At 35.8% G+C, this 16981-nt stretch overlaps 1 protein-coding gene across 1 annotated transcript in view; it reads right to left on the minus strand.

Moving 5' to 3' along the window:
• DCP1B (decapping mRNA 1B) overlaps positions 1 to 16981 on the minus strand; it is a 48179-nt gene that overhangs the window by 26308 nt on the left and 4890 nt on the right. The gene's annotated exons all lie outside the window — the stretch shown is intronic.

A 16981-nucleotide genomic window follows, 5' to 3' on the forward strand; every position in this document is an offset into this window, starting at 1 on the left:
GAAATTAAATTATTTAATTTTAAAATCACAATTTCAGAGCCAATTCTAAAGCTTCCGCCTCACAGTTTTAATTGTTTGGCTAAGTCTTCCTCCTAAGCTCACAAATACTACAGCACTGAACACTATTCATAAGCAGATGTTTACAGCTGCTACTTACCAGAACTACAGATGACAACCTCTAACCTCTCAAAATTAAAACATTTATTTATTTATAATGACGAAGAATTTCTTACCACCTTTCATAATTCAGAGTCAGCGTTAAGTACCCTATTACAGAGGAAGGGGTTTTCTTTAGGATTATTCTTTTTAGTCTTCATTTGCTTAGCCCCAACTTCCAGCTGTTAAGACTTTCATGCTCTGGATAGAAGTTTCCATTATCAAAGTTTTGGTTTCAGCGTACATACTTGGCAGTCATTACTTTTAAGCTACTGATACACAGACTACACTATTTAAACATGGGTAATATTAAATAAGGAAATATTGTAACTTCCTACCTGACACTCCCCTGTAACTAACTGTTTTAAACTTCCATTCCCCCCCCCTCAAAAGAGAGTTGACTATTTATTTCAACTTCAATGTTTTTTTCTTGATGTCATGCTTTCTAGGGTATTGATCTCATAAGTATGGCCTACGCTCTCGCTCCTGAACACGTAGATCCACGCTTGACTACCCTAAAACGCAGTTTGTCTATGCACATCTTACAGGGAAGCCAGATTGCTTTACGCTGATGATCATTGCTCTCTGCTATCTACCTTTCGTGCTAGATCTGACTAGTCTGCAAACTATCAATGACAACTGTGTTTCTTCTTGCGATAAGCGTGTTAAAATGATACAGTGCCAAGAACCATTCTGCAGGATGGACTCAAAAAGTACTCAAAACAGATTATTCACACAATAATACTTTTAGATTTATGAGTTCTTAAACTTAAACATCATTTAAAGCATGCCATCTTAATTTTGTATAATCCTACTCTAATGCAAATACGACTACTTTGTCTGCAATACAGTCTTTCTGATTATGATACAACCATATGATATTCCTTCCAGTTCGCTCAGGCTCAAGTAGCGAAGGAAACTTCCCTGCCAGAGCTCTACATCATTTAACATAGGATAAAGCAAGTAAGATAGGACTGCAAGAAAGGAAAGAGGATGTAAAAGAAATGCTGCTAAGGCAGCTGCACACTATCCCGGAGAGCTGAATTATGTCTCTGAGGCTGCCCCAAGAGACATTATGCAATGATATGCATGTTGCAAAATATCATTCTAAGTGGCTGTCACTGATTGTGTATTTTTCATTTCCAGCTGTTTGATTTCAGATCCTGGACCAGGGTATAAAATTTGTGTGTGTGATCTGCAAAAATACCAGCCACTTTTAACCAGAACTGCAGTCTGTAGGAAGTGTTTTTGAACGTGTGAACGATAAATACAATGAAAAAATTAGGTAAAAGTAATTTAAAGTCAGATACCCCACATTAACGGATCTTTGTAATCTTAACCGCTCTGCTCCACGACTCCAATCTGTAAAATAGGAGGAATAATACGCTAATCTGGAGAAGGTACAACACAAATAAATCAGTTCAGTTTATTTACAAGGTGTCAGCTATTCTACTGAGAAATATCACAGAAAAAATAATAATTTAGAGCTCTGTCTGTAAGGTAGAACCTCAGCAGTATGCAAGAGGCCCACATTTCAGCAATAAGGGCAAAAAAAGAATACTGAGTAGCTGCTCTTCACACGGACACCATTCAGACGATTTGATGATTGATCATTGGATTCCTTATGGGAAAAGAATATGTGATCACATAATTTAAAATTACATAAACGAAAATTAAGAGAGATTGTAGTGGCAACCTTCGTTTTGGTATTTGCCAATCTGGAAGTCCTCAACTCTGCAACCTTAAAGTCATTTTAAACATAATATTTTGCATCACTATTTAGGTATTTAAAAATAATAAATAATAAAAAATACATTTCACCCTATTATATCCTATCGATAGTCATGTGGGACTATCATCAGTAGGACAGCAATCTTTAAGCCTCTTGCATCTCTGTGTTATGTAAAGCAACACAACACAAAACATAAAGCCACAATCCCCCAAGACACTGAAAAAAGATAATTTTTCAGACAATATAAAGCTCTATTTTTAGTACCAGTGTAAATTAAATTCTCAAAAAGCAGATGGAAGAGAAAAAAATCTGTTAAACAATCAGACACTTGCTCTTTTATTTAATGTTTGATAAAGCTCCTGATCCACCTCTCTGAGTCACTTTTAACATGGACAAGGAAAAGACGACTTTCCATGGTATTTCCATTATTTCAAACGTTTTTAATATTATACAGGAAAAAAAAAAAGCCAATTATTAAAAGGAAAAGAAATCCTCCTCAGAGACATCTTAATGCAAAATGAAAATGATTCATGGAGAGTGAAAAAGCCTTTTTTCAGCTTGACCACTAATCTTAAAGTTAACTGAGGAGGGAATTATTCAAGAAACTTTCTCAATAAAATCAAAACACAAACCAAAAAGTCCCCTAAAACCTCATTCCCCAAAAGCAGATGGTTAGAGAGTAGGCAGTGACTGGCAACATTAGCAAAGTCAAGAATAGGTTCCTTGCCACCATCTGTTTAATTGTGCCTGGAACTATGCCTTAAAATCAACGCATGAAACAATTTTTTGGTAATAAAATGGACCCTGACATAGCCTTGTGATATTCAACCACTAATGAGGGGTGGGTGATCAACTCACAAACTTTCAGATAGAGAGGCAACAAACATTACTGATCTCAATGGGCAAAAAAATGATAATTCAAACAGAGACGTTGATTTGTTTATAAAATCATGCCGGCGGTTCTACTTTGACAGCCTGGTTTCAGATACATTTTTAACCAAAATCTATAGGAAACTCCTTATGAAAAAATCATCAACTGTGTAGCAGGGACAAGCAAGATAAGCTCACCAGAATGTCCCTCAAATAGCCTCAAAGCTAAGGTTGTGTTAGCTTGGTAAGAAACTTCCAATTCCATTGATCTATGCTTTTCCATATAGCTCAGCAGATGTAAGAGTCCAACAGCAGGTTCTTTACATTTGGAAAAGATCCCAAAGGCAAACCAGATTTGTAAGATTTCCCTTAAAACTGAGCTTTGTTGATGCTACAAGAAATTTTCAGTCACGACACAGGAATAGAGTCTACGCAATGGTCCATCTGGCTTAGTGCATTTTTTTCCCCTCTACTGATTTCTAGTCTCATCCCCTGCCACTGCATCATTACTTCCAAATAACTTCTAAATCAGGATGATGCATGACACTGACATGAAGGTAGGAGGCCTGAAGGTGCTACGCTATCAATTTCTTAAATAACAAGGTGTTCTTCATAAAACCTGCATTATTCTTAAAAAATAAATAATTTGTTCTTAAATAACAAGTGTTTCTCACTATTATTTCACAGTAGACTCCTAAAATGTCCACATCAGACTGGAGCTCCACTGCCTTTTCTCACAGGAATGATTAAACAGTCTCTCACTGAAAGAGCTTACAAGCTAAGTGAAAAAATACTAAGATAGACAAATGCTACTGTTGCCATTTTGATAAAGAAAAATGACAAGACACTGACTTTGGAAAGCTATATGTGAAAGTCTTTATCATGGCTAAAAAACAAACCCAGATATCTTGAGTCAACAACAGCAACCTTCCTGTAAAAAAAATCTATTAGAGAATGGCTCAGTGGGAAAAGAAATGTAACTCCTCAGTGCCTGAAGCTCTTATTAGCCCTAGTAGCTTAGCAGTGCTCTATTTTCCCCCATAAATTTCCAGTGCAAACCGTTGCAAATGGGTCTTCCATGCACACTGAGATTAAGTCAGGCTCTCATCTACATAAAGTGACCTGAACATACACAACAGAACCCCGTCACACAAATCTAGACTAAATACGTATCTGTAATTTCCATTAGCAGAAAAGCATACACACTAGTACTCCACTAGCACAAAATCATCTTAAGATTATATTTACCACCTCTCCAGCACTGTAGATACAGCCTTCTTTCCAGAACGCTAGAAATGAACTTTTACAAATAAGTTATGAAACCTGCAAAAAGGGAAATTATCCAGTGATTTTCTCTGAATTCTTTTCTCAGTAATACGGCTTATAAAGCTCACAGAATAGTTAACTGTCAGTAGAAGAGTTTTAAATAGAACCTTGATTATATGTACATCACCCTAAAAGCTAAAAGCAATGAGAATTCTCCGTCTCAACTGAGGTGAAGGACCTCTGCTCTTTCAACCTGGGAGATGAAAAAATCAGTTTGCTTTTATTTTAAAGAATATGAGAGCTGCCTTCATCTTCCCTATTTCCAGCCTTCACATTTCCTGCCTTCCAGTAGGCTAAGGTAAGTGGCAGCTTCTGTTATGTTTCTTATGGATTATCTGGTGTTCTGGTGTTGTGGGGATGAAGGCTGCTCCAGTGTAAATGACATACTTGAAGGTAAAGGTAAAGGATTCAACATGATTTGACCATTACCGTTTTCATGGATTCATAACTTAGCCAAATCTAACAACATATTCCCCAAAATTTTGAAAGTTTCATCTCTGATGTACCTGCCAAAGAACAAAGTACATCTCTAATTCCAGAGGTTCAAGGTCAAGTTTTCAAACTCTGCTGGTGTTAATTTCTTCAGTTAAAAAAAAAAAAAAGGAAAAAAGAAGGAAAAATATTTTAACCTTCCGTAGGTGTTCAACACCATGTTATTTTACGTTTTTTCCTGAATCCCGAGTTTTTCCTACAATCAGTCTGATGAGCTCTTATCCCAAACAGTTCAAGCCATGCAAAACTATAAACAACTTGAAAAAAGGCTTCATTGTGAGGATAATCAACCTCAACTATAGATGTTGTTTAAACCTCTGGCTGTTGTGAACTCATCTCACTTATTTCTCCACTGCGTATCTTCAGGTCCTAACTAATGGAAATACATATGCAGATCTGGATGAAGCTGTCAACCTGCAACAACAATCCAAGTTGTTTGAAAACATATACTTGTTCTTGTAATGTGTAACATCTGAAGAATACCATAACATTGACAAAACTAAAAAAAGAAAAAAAACTTTGTGTTTTTCTGTTTGTATTCTCTGTATATTCCAGCATTTTGGAGGCAGTCAGTTTCACCATCTTCCTACACAATCAACTCCTTTCTGAAAAACGTTAGAAAAATAAAACAAACATCCTGTAGAAATAGACAAATGTAAAGTAAACTACTTTATTTGAAATTTCACAATTCTGAATTCCTGTTTATAGTGTATCTTACGTCTTTGCTTTTACTAGGGCTATTTGCCCTGGCCTTTTAAGATTTTTTATTTAATATCAAAAAGAAAAAAAAAACTCTGCACTACTCTCTAGCCACTTCTTCTGTTATAGCCAGCTGTTACATCACCTTCAATTACTTTGGCCAATCTATGGAGTTGCTATTGAAAATTCAGAAGAAAGTATGACTTTAGCAATACAGTACAGTTTCATGGGCACAGAAAGGACTTTCGTTGTTCTCACATAAAGACAGGCAAAGAGTATCTAACCAGTTTATTCCAGGGGCTGAGAGGCTCACTCTGTGCTCACAAAGTAGGTTTCAGTAGCTGGCTACACCTTGGACTCTTTAAGCACTCACACATGGCCACTGTATTTTTTAAGTGCTTGAAAACTGAAGGGTCATTACATTTTATCCTTTATGCATATTTAAATTTTGTTAAGGATATTTTATGACCTACTTCATTCTTGCGAAAATTACAAATTAGTCATTTTTCTTTCATGAGGAGACAAACGTCATCTCTTTGAACGACCTTACCACTTTTTTTGATTGCTATAATTTTGTTTTTCAAGGTGTCCGTATAACTTTAAAAATTAATTTCAAATAGTTAAGTTAGTGTTGAAATTACTATAAACGTCAGCATTTTATTGACTTTTCTGTCTTCTACCTTCTTTTGCACAAAGCAGTGTGTGTGTAGACAGATGTATGCATGTAGAGAGGGAGAAACAGAACACACCCTCAGAGATCAAGTTTGTCACCATGAAAATATGATTAAACAATAGGCGTTTCTTCTTCTTAAACCTGCAATCCAACAGATGACAGGATCCAAAAATCTGTATTTATCAAATTCATGTTATATTAGCAGCTAGACATTTTAGAATACTTAAACAATGCTGGGAGATACTCTGCAATTTTGGCATTGCTGAATATAGAATAGAGATCTGTTTCAATTCAAGTTCAAATTTGGAACGGCACATTGGGAGATTTTTGTTACAGCAATTGCATTATTTTCACTCAGAAAATAAAAGTGTTTCATTTAATTTTTTTTTCAGAAGTCAGCTGCATTTCACCAACTCATGCATAATCCTTTAGAAATAAAATATACAGTAATTTTCACCTTCTGCTTCCTCATTCTCATTCTGTCCCTTCCTTCTGCTTCTAACTTGCTCAGTGCAAACTTGAATCCCAACTTTGTTTTCAGTACGGTAAGGGGATGTACAAAATATTCATGTGACAGAAATTAGAATAAAAACAGAAGAGAGATGACAACTAAAAAGCAAAAAGAAGTAAAGCACTGCCGGAAGGCATCCTTTACATAAAATCCAATGCTACCTCTCTTCTTTTCTAAGTAATTATTACAAAATTTCAAGAGCCTTCCCACTGAAAGATGCCACAGTGAATTCAAGTTCCTCTGTACAGGATTTAACACTGTATTTTATTAAGCAAATAATTGTAAAATTTTACAGAAAGGCAGTTGTTTGACAGAGACCAAAGAATCAGCGGAGCTCATCAAACTGAAAGTCTATATCCTGTCTGAGACAATGACCAGCACCAGAAGATTCACAGGAAGAATCTTCCTAGCCCCTTTATTGTCGACAACTGACCTGAAGCATGTGTGTTATATCACTTACTTTCTTCCCCCCTGCCTACTGGATCTGTGGCTGTTTTTATTCACATGAATAATATCTCTACAATGCAAAAATATTACTGAAACAAACTCTAAAAGACCTAGGAGTACCTATGTCTAAAATAATGAAGGTAGCAAGTACAAACATATTTTTTGTAAAGATTAATTTTAAGCAATACATTATGATGCGAATACTTTATCCTTTGTTACATTTTATTAAAGCAAGTGCGGCACTGCAAAACCAACAACTGGGTTGCAGACATAACCATTAAGCACAGTGGATGGCAAATACTAAGCCCAACACTGTTGCTAGTTTGTATGCCTCTTAAGAAAAAAAAGCAACACTGCATTTGCACAGCCTCAGTAGAATTCCACTGGAACAGTTGCACCGGGTTTCTATATAGAACACATTCCTTGTCCTTTAAAGGGTATGCTATCTTATACTTGAAAAGGATTTCGTTCTTTTTTTTTCCCTGCCGTAATTGAAAAATACTGCTCAACGCCGATTTAAGGCTTGTTCTGATGAAGGCAGAGCTGATGAGGCAGTCAAGAGCTTATATTAAATCAATACTAGACAGAAGTGAGGAGTTTGTGTATGCACTGTAGGATACACTCTTTCACACAGAGAAGGTTACAAATACTTTTATATATATACACACATATATAAAAGAGACTGCGAACAAGCAAGCTTGCATTCCATGAGAAGTTTTCTGGCTATGTCAGGAGTGAAGTCCGCGTCCTACCAGACAAACCTATTTTTTTCAAACCCAAGAGGATATTATCAGAGAAGTCCGTGTTGATATACAGAAACCAGAGATCGTCATGGCTCGGTGAGGTGATGAGCTGACGGGTGGATGGCGCCCATTATCTTCACTTCTCAATCCAAGTTTTCCTGAAAAACCACAGGGGGAGGAGAAGGCTCCAACTGAGCATTAGGCACAGAGGACAAGGAAAGGATTAGGAGTGAAGAGCAAGGAAAGGAAGGATAATGCAAGAGATACTGCTGAGATTTTAAAGAGCTAGAAAATAGTTTCTAGATGGAAGCACTAAGCTGTCAGTAGTTTCGAGCAACACTGAGGTTTTAACTTCTGTGCAAGACTATTGCATTAAATATTTCTAAAGTAAGAAACAACCAACCGAAAGGAATTTTCCCTTAATACATACAGAAAATATACTCAGGTTCAGCTGCTGCAAAGCTCCTTTGGAATTTTAAAATGTTTCAAGCCTTTGTTCGGCAAGCCTATCACCCGCTAACCAGCCACCTGCCAGGGGAACCTGAAACGAAGTATAAGGGGAAGCTGGTGCATGAAACTCAACTCAACTGCTTCTACATCAAACCTGGAGGTAAGACAGCATTACACAGCAGTGTGCATGCAAACTGCACTGGTATCTATCTCCTGGGATAAGTATTCCATTTCTATTTAAACAGAAGAGTCTGTATCATGCATGCAACAGTATTAATAATGCAAAGTAATAGTTGGGATAATGTACTGTAAAGACCTGCATGTGTGATCACACTATGACACGGTATAGAGAACTTTGGTAATTCTCAGGTCAGTGGAGTTAAGCAGATGGACAGCTTCTCTTGGTAATAGCTGTCTTTTGAGCATCTAACAAACATCACTTTCCCACTTCCACTTTGACTCTAGAGTGAAAAACAAAGGCACAGGCAAGGCACGCAGGTATGAAAAGCGAGCAAGAAAAAGGTTTTATTGCAGACGAAGAGGCTAAGAGCTCAATAGCTCTTACCTGAGAGCTCAACATATTAAATGCAAATGTCTGCATGTAAAGGAGTTAATGGGAAAAGGGGGTTACGTGAGTGGTTTTTAAAAAGCAACTAGTTTTGCAATATTTATTTTTGCTTAAGCATTCAGGCATTCACATATGTATTTTCGCTGATCTGGAAACATCTACTGTTTTATACTATACAAGGAGGCACGCACAAAGATAGTGAACAGGTAGTCACATGAAAAAGAACTCTCTCAAAAAAAAAAAAACTGTTCCAACTTTAACTCTTGAGCTTTACTGCATTATATGCCTATCTTATCTTGAAAAGATGTCCGGAATTCCCAGCACTGGCAGTACACTCTCAGCAGTAAAAGTCCAGACAAGCTAATATGCTACTTATGCGCTGACGTCCATAAATGGGAAACTAAGACTGTGTTTAGCAGATATACACAGTATTATACTCCTTCCCTTCTATTCAGAAACTCACCCACAACTGCAGGGTACTTGATACATGCTTTTAGTTCTATTCCATACACTCTCCCTACTAATTTGCTTGCCCAGGCAGGTATACACTTCAACCATACACAAAATAACTATCAGCCATCAAAAAACTACACAGCATTGCTATCTTAAGTCTTTAGCCTGTTTCTTCTCACGTGACATATAGTTTCACTGACTTTCAAACTAGACTCCATTACTCCACGTAACTGAAAAATCTGGTAGCAGTACCACACTTTTCCTTATAATTTTGACCACTTCCATTACACCCCAGAAACACATGTATCATTAAAGATGGCTGCACTCATTACAGTTATAGTCGCAAAACCTCCTACCATTATAAACTCACTTTACACATTTAAAGCTTTCTAAATTATTTGCTTCACAGTTGAAGACTTTCAGACCTGGGAACAAATCCACAGGGTATGAAGGGGGAGGAGGAAACAACAAGAACAACCTTTCAGAAAAGTCTGAACAGAACCCCTGTATATTTGGGCTGAGTCATAGCGGGAGACAACTGGCATGGTTTTCCTCACCAAGATTTTAATGTCTTAACATTAGGGCCTTGATAATTGTCATTTATAATTTTCACTGAAAAAGATGTTGTAGTTAGTTTAAGGGAAAACATGAATAATAAGAAAACCCCAGGGAAAAAAAATCACTTACAAATACTTAATAGTATTATATACAAAGAGTTTTGCTTAAAAAAAAAAAAAGAGCAGAATATTAGTTCCTTCTCTCTTGTGAGCTAAACCCTAAAAATCTAAATCTAAAATCATAAACCTACATGTCCTCCCCACACTAAGTACAAAAATAATCCCAAGCACCTTGAAGCAGAACTAACCAATACCTGCTAATCCTAGAATCCCATTAATAGTTTAGTTTGGATGGGACATCTGGAGGTCATCTAGTCTAACACTCTGCTCAAAATAGGGCTAACTTTGGTCAGATAAACAGCTCGGGAAAGAAGACAATATGATTAACTACAGATTGTTACAGAAAAGTATCTTCTACTTTTCTGCTCTGCTTCTTCATTCTAATTATTTATAGTAATTTGCATACATGTATCCTTCTTTTTTCTACAAGAAATGATCTTGCTTTCATCAGACGTCACACAATATTCAAAATCCAATCCTACTCCCATAGAATCAAACAGAGTTTAATCACAGACTTCAAAAAGAGCCATACCAGCTTGTATATTCTAAAATACAGAAGCTAACTAAGCATTAGGTAGTAAGATCGACGATCCTGATCTTGCAAATCTCTTGCCTTAAGCCAGCACTGCTGTGTGTCCAACCATACGTAAATGCAAAATAGTGCTCAATTATGCCATCAGGTTACCATATTATTTTTGTATGTCTACAGGCAAACAATAAAGATTTTTAGGTATCGCTGAAAATTAAAATGAGAGATAGAATCTGCAAAATTGAATTAAGTTTTAGAAAAAAGTAAATCAATACATAAACTATTTCTGAGGGGCCATTTATTATTTTTATTGACCTTCTGAAGTAATTTCTACCGTCTTCTATGCACATTAAAGTCATTAGTAGAGTGAAGCATAGAACACAAAAGGAGGGAACCATATGGGAACCACAGCAGGGGGTAGTAATGGTTTTACAAACCAATCTACGAACAGATAAATTCTGAGTGAAGGTATAAGGAAGTCATTTAACTGAATGCAAGACAGCATCTCAAGAGCAAGGAAAAAAAAAGTCACTAAGCACTGGATAAGCAAGTTTCTTCCCGCTCTCAAAAAAAGGTGCCTGACAAAACTATAAAATAATAAATAGTTATAAACTATAAAATAAAATAGTTAAGTTATAGACAAACTGTAAAACAGATTTTAGAAAAAATCGCATACAACATGACGAAGCTAATTCTGTTAGAACTACAACCTTATTTTTTCTGGTTTTAAAATCCAACTCCTCCTACAAACATTAATGAATTTTCCACGTGTATAATTTGTTTTCCTTTTAAACTTAAAAAAGGAAAATAATAGCTATTCTTAATAGTGCTAGCATTCCAATGTACTCAGCCAAACCGAGGTTTCCCTTTAAGGTGAACAACATCCAGGAAAGACACTCCTGATCTGTGCTGCTCTTCCTGTCTGGCTGGAGGCATGATGAATTTGTATAATGCTGATCAAAGGAGAGAACGTGGAGCTATGTATTTATTTTTAAGAGACAAATGACTTCCAGGGACACCTCCTCAGGTAGGCCACAAGCATTTGTATCCTGAAGGAATGGCAGTGGACTGTCCAGACAAGCTTTTATAAAGGCTTCAGCCAAACTTGGTTAGCAAGCAGAAAGCTGACACAAAAACATCTCTAATGACGACCCCTCTGCCAAAATTATTTTGAATTTCTGTAGTTCTACAATTTTCAGTATCAAACAATTTTGTTCCAAATTGATACACAATTTTTCAGAGAGTTTTAAACTACAGAAATACTTTCTTCAACAAATCAGGCAGATGTAACAGCTATCCATAATAATAATTTCAGTATCAAACTTAGCCTCCAAGAAGTTGTTTTTAAGTTCTTGAGCTGTGATAAAAAGTTGCATTTTGCCTAAGGCTGCTGTAACAGAACACCATATAACATTTAAAAATCGTCAAGTCACAGAATTGAGAGGAAAATAATTCAAACTGAATGCAGTTAAAAAATTTAACATTATTTGTTTCAAAATTAAGAAGGACACAAGTATTTTGGGAAAAATCAATTAAATACCCATTTCAATTTATTGTGTTCATTTTGTTTCTTTTTCATTATTTGGCCAGAAATACTATAGGTTGGCAGGTAAAAGGCTAATAAATAAAGTTCTCCATTTTAAACTGACATTTTCACCAAAACCAAACAGAAACTCTGCAGCTTTATCACATCATAAAAAGAAAGCCTAAAACAAACAAAAAATCCATTTCCCCTGTCTCAATGGAAATAGTTGAGCAAGTTTTTGTTTACTGATCACTATGCACAAGACTGAATCCAAATATATACAGAAAGTAGGTCTAACCACCGAATGCTAGTTTCTTTCTCAAATGAAAACACATTTCAGAAAAAAGAAGAGATTTAAGAATATTGAATTATAGAATATATAATGGAGAATAGCATCAGAACAGATTACAGGGGAAAAAGACATCATAGCATCCAAAAGGACATTTTTTGAAATCCCTTATTCATTTTCACATATCACTCAAATTTTATTACTGTTGTCTTCTCTTTTCCCTGGGAAAGTAAACTTTTCATAGTCTTCTGAGAAGGTGTTTCTGTGAGTCTATCTGAATTAACAACGGGCCTTCACAAATGTCTACAAAAGTGGTGCACTCATTAGCTATTTGGCATTTAAATAGAAGGGTGAACAGAAATGAGCTCCACCCAGCCCCTGAAAAGATTGAGAGGGCTCTAGAAGACCATAATATAGAATCTAAGAATGAAAAATCTAGCTGGACCAAAATCTACACCATTATCTTTTCCTAAACATTTCCTTTCCATTTTACTTGCCTCCAACATATTTTTGGAAAAAATGTCCTCCATAAATAATTATGACGTACGGAGAAAAATAATTATGAATTAGGGAGGGGAAAAAAAAAAAGAACAACTTAAGCTATTTCTGGGGACAACTGCCAAACTTCTCCCATCTACTGGAAATCTTTGCCGTGTGGGAATCTGGGAAAGTGATATTAAATTCAGGGGGTTCTGACAGACATATAGTGGCTGGTTAAACCAGACAACTGAAATTACTATGAGGTTATGTACGTAGCACTTGTCTCCACACAGTTTCACCAAAAGCAGGCATGGCTGTTCTGCTTGCGTACGCTTCCCGAACCTCTGCGAGTGTTCAAGTTCAGTAAACCCTGACAGATCTGGCTAGGAAACCTCAGTCGGTTTCAACCCTAGGAGATGACATGATCAAAGGCCTTGCTAAATAAGCGGCACACAAGTGAAAAATAACCATCTGTGCCCAAATGGGTATAATATCTAGTCAGATACAGAACATTTGTTGAACTGTCACTCAGTTTCTTTCTCCAGTTGCTAAAGTAGGAAAACACTCAAGTAATTTGTATCAGATTATCCGTTCCAGTTAGCATACTGGCTTCTCGCAAAGTACAATCTTCCTTACATTTTTTCTGGCAGCTAAAACTCTTACGGTAAACTGAGCTCTAAGATACACAATTTTTCTCTAGTTCTCCCTGTTCTAGAAACATGAAAAACAGTATACAGTGATAAGATAATAAATCAGTCAACTCAAGAAATAATTCACGGACCCAGCATACACCCATATACAACTGGTATGGCATACTCTGTTGTGACAACTGGATTATTATATAGTTGATCATAGCTAAAAGGAGAAACTGATATTAGTTTAACCAGCAATTACATTTATGCATTCCTTTTGCATTATTTCATATTAACCAGCATGAAGTCTAGAGCAACAGGTTCCAAACACTGGTTTCCACAATAAATACCACCAAAGATTAGGGGAAAAAAGTAGTAATTATGTATTTAAGATTAGCTAAATATTTAAGTCAGGAATTTCTTTAAAATTTTAAAAATTATTAGATGAACTGAACAAAAAAACAAAACCACTGTTTTTATTTGCTCTCAGAAAGACAAAGTGTCTTAAACTACAGTTAACTACATAAATTTAAGGATCATATTGAAAATGCTTATTTGACCCATAAACCCTTTGTTTCTTGGTGTACTTAGACAAGGATTTTTGCTGGCCTCAAACACTGTAATTTGAGCTTCTCTTCTGGCTTTCAAATGAATAACCCTAGTTTGTAGCCTTACTTTAACAGATAAAACCTTTTTTTGTTAAATAATGGATCAGCGCAAACAGTAACTGGCTGGTCTTCCAAATCCAGCCTGAAGAGTCCTGGGATTAGAGTGTAGGTGTCTGTACCAATGTTTTTAGACAACAGACTTTAGATCACTAAGACAAAACAAGATCATATGGAAAAAAATAGAAGCTATATAAAACCTAGGAAAGTGAAAAGATCAAATACTCCTTTTTTATTTTAAGTATTCATAAACCTTAGCATTATTATGTATCATTTTGAAAAACTTTTTCTATTGTAATCATATAGTGGGTGCAAAGCAGTCTTTCTAAAATGATAAGTATAACATGACAAAACGTTGCAGACTTGTCTCGTGCAAAAGTAACACCCTTTGCTGTCAAGAGCACTTACTTTACATTGTACCAGACGAAGATATTCAGTTCTACTGAAACGAAACTAGTTTCAACAAACATTCATAACACTGCAACAAATAAAAGTCTGGACAGGTCTTTCTTATTCTTCCCAATGCTTGCTTTTGTTTTTGCTGAAATTTACATTTTCACGAAAATCAAATACAAATCATCTTATATGAGAAAGGAACTATACCTTAAAACACAGAGGAAACTGTCCTAGTTATGTCACATCTAGTAAGATTTCTATGACAAACAGAGTAAGAAGTAACTGATTTAAATGAAAGATTAGAAAAGGCAACTTGTTTCCAGATCCCAATAAGTGTTACTTCCAAACTATCCAAGGTTGAGCCAAGTAAACAGCTATTTCTGAATAGTCCTCTATTAGTATCTGGAAGCAGGAAATAAAAATAACATTATAACATTAGTGCCTACGAAGGATAGGTTTTGACTGAAAATTCTATGTAATAAGGAAAAAGCCAGAAGCCTCCGTTTAGCAAAAATGATAACTAGAAGTTGTACAATAAAGCAAAACCCAATGAAAACATTTATAGCAAAAATTCAAGGTGGATATTTGCGATCATGATTAGATGAGAACCTAGTGAAGATGGATATTTAATGTTGAGGAAGTTACTTTATTTTATGTAGTAAAGACTTTGAAATATACAATAGGGGAGAAAAGGACTGAAGTTTGTGGAGAAATCATCATGTAAATTATCTGCATGACCTAAAGAAAATCTGGAAAGGTCAAAAGGGGTGGTAAATAACTTTATTCTATGGGCCTGTAAACCCAGTTTGTTCTGCAGACCTAACTGTTTCCATGGAAGTCTGAGAAAATAACAGGTTTTCTTTTGAAATATCAAAGCTTTCACTTTCTTGGAGAATTAATGATTAAACCTTTATAAGACTATTTTAGAAAGATAAGTAACAAGGGGTAACACGTATCCGTATACCTAGAACATACCTGATACTACCTGATGCCGTAAACCAGTGGATTTTTCAGTAAAGCAAACGTGAACCTTTTCTCACATAATGAAACACTCAAATTAACTAAGACATAGATTTCACCATAGTCAGATGGAGCAGTTAACTCTGGAAAAAAAAAGACTCACCAAAACTATTGCTGAAGCAGACTTTAGAAAACTAGGAGCGCACTAGCTGGGGTTTTGGTACTCTCTTTCTCATGCTTATCCTCAACTGAATGACAGAGCAAGGAGTGCCATGAGGCCAAGACGACACTCATTCTGGTAGCTGAGAGATCCTAACACGAAAGAAAAATTTTGGTACCTTCATATTGGCGCTGACAAACTGTCAGTGTAGGTCATCTCTGAAGACAGGCTTTCACCTCCCCTGCTCCAACTCCCCTGCCTCCATTCCCTTAGTCTGTTTGGTAGGCTTGTTGGATTTGTTCTTTAATGCACACTGAAAATTCTTTGTGGTAGTGCCTCCTAGTACAGATTTGTGAAATCTACTATCAGAAAGGAGCAATAGCTAATTTAAGTAAAGGAATTCCTTGGTGTGTATAGCTGGCTAGTCCATTTTGCATGATAAGTCTTAAAGCTGAATATCGAAGGATTCAGTAAAATTCTCCTGCACAGAAGAGCAGAGAGGCACCAATTTGCAGAGGCTGACTGGCAACAAATTTTTCAACAAAATCCACCTTTGAGTTGCCAGATAGAAATCCTGCCCTAAAACAACCATTGTTTAGACAGAAGAATCCAGAAAGGAAGCCTGCATTTTTTTGTTACACGATTAGCCAAAAAGGCCCAGGCAAATGACTTGAACAGAAGCCCACTGCTCAGAAGCATATGTTAGTACCTGTGTTTAAGACTCGGCAAACTTAATTTCTGACATCTCTTAGTGAACAAACTGTTTACACCTCAAAAACCAAGCAATCGTTTCTGCTATTAAAAAAAAAATTCAGTTCATATGCAGTATTCAGACTAAAGATTGTCTTACTTCCATTATGTCACCATAGAGAGTTATAATAAAAAACTTCCCTCTAACTATTTTTTATATAAATTGTGTCTCAACACAAATAAAAATTAACATAACTTGTATCTCAGCAAAAATAAAGAAATTCATAGCTTTACACTTCAAAAGGGAGATATTAGTATATGCATATACAAATTCCTACTGGGAATTTAAAACGAGATAAAAAACCCTATATACATAGAAAAGATTCATCAAAATCAGATGGGATAAATGGGTCTTGTGGTACTTAACATTGCTTAAAATCCTAATGTCTAAGTTAGCCTGGAGATGTATGTATTTCTTTTCAGTTTCTTTGGGAATTTAAAAGAGGGAATTTTACCTCTTTTTCAGCATATCAAAAACTCTCAGAAATAGAATTTTCATTTAAACTATTTGAAATGTTATTTCACTGTTATTATTTATGCCACATACTGTGTATGAGCAACAGAACTCACTCTTGATATATTTTCGAGCTCCACATTGAGTTTAGGAAAAAAGAAGATCTAGTGGATTATCAAACTATACTGCTTTGGATGCCATGACTTTCCTCAGTTCTTACTTCATTCAGAGGGAACACTTCTGGATCACAGTTCACATAAAGAATTTTTGGAATTTGTTCCTATGCACCAAGCACAAAATATAGATCACGCTACAGCTCTACTTCCAAGTACAGACAAACTTGT

This window comes from Struthio camelus, chromosome 1 (genome assembly GCF_040807025.1).
Source record: "Struthio camelus isolate bStrCam1 chromosome 1, bStrCam1.hap1, whole genome shotgun sequence".
In the NCBI taxonomy this organism is placed as follows: domain Eukaryota; kingdom Metazoa; phylum Chordata; class Aves; order Struthioniformes; family Struthionidae; genus Struthio; species Struthio camelus.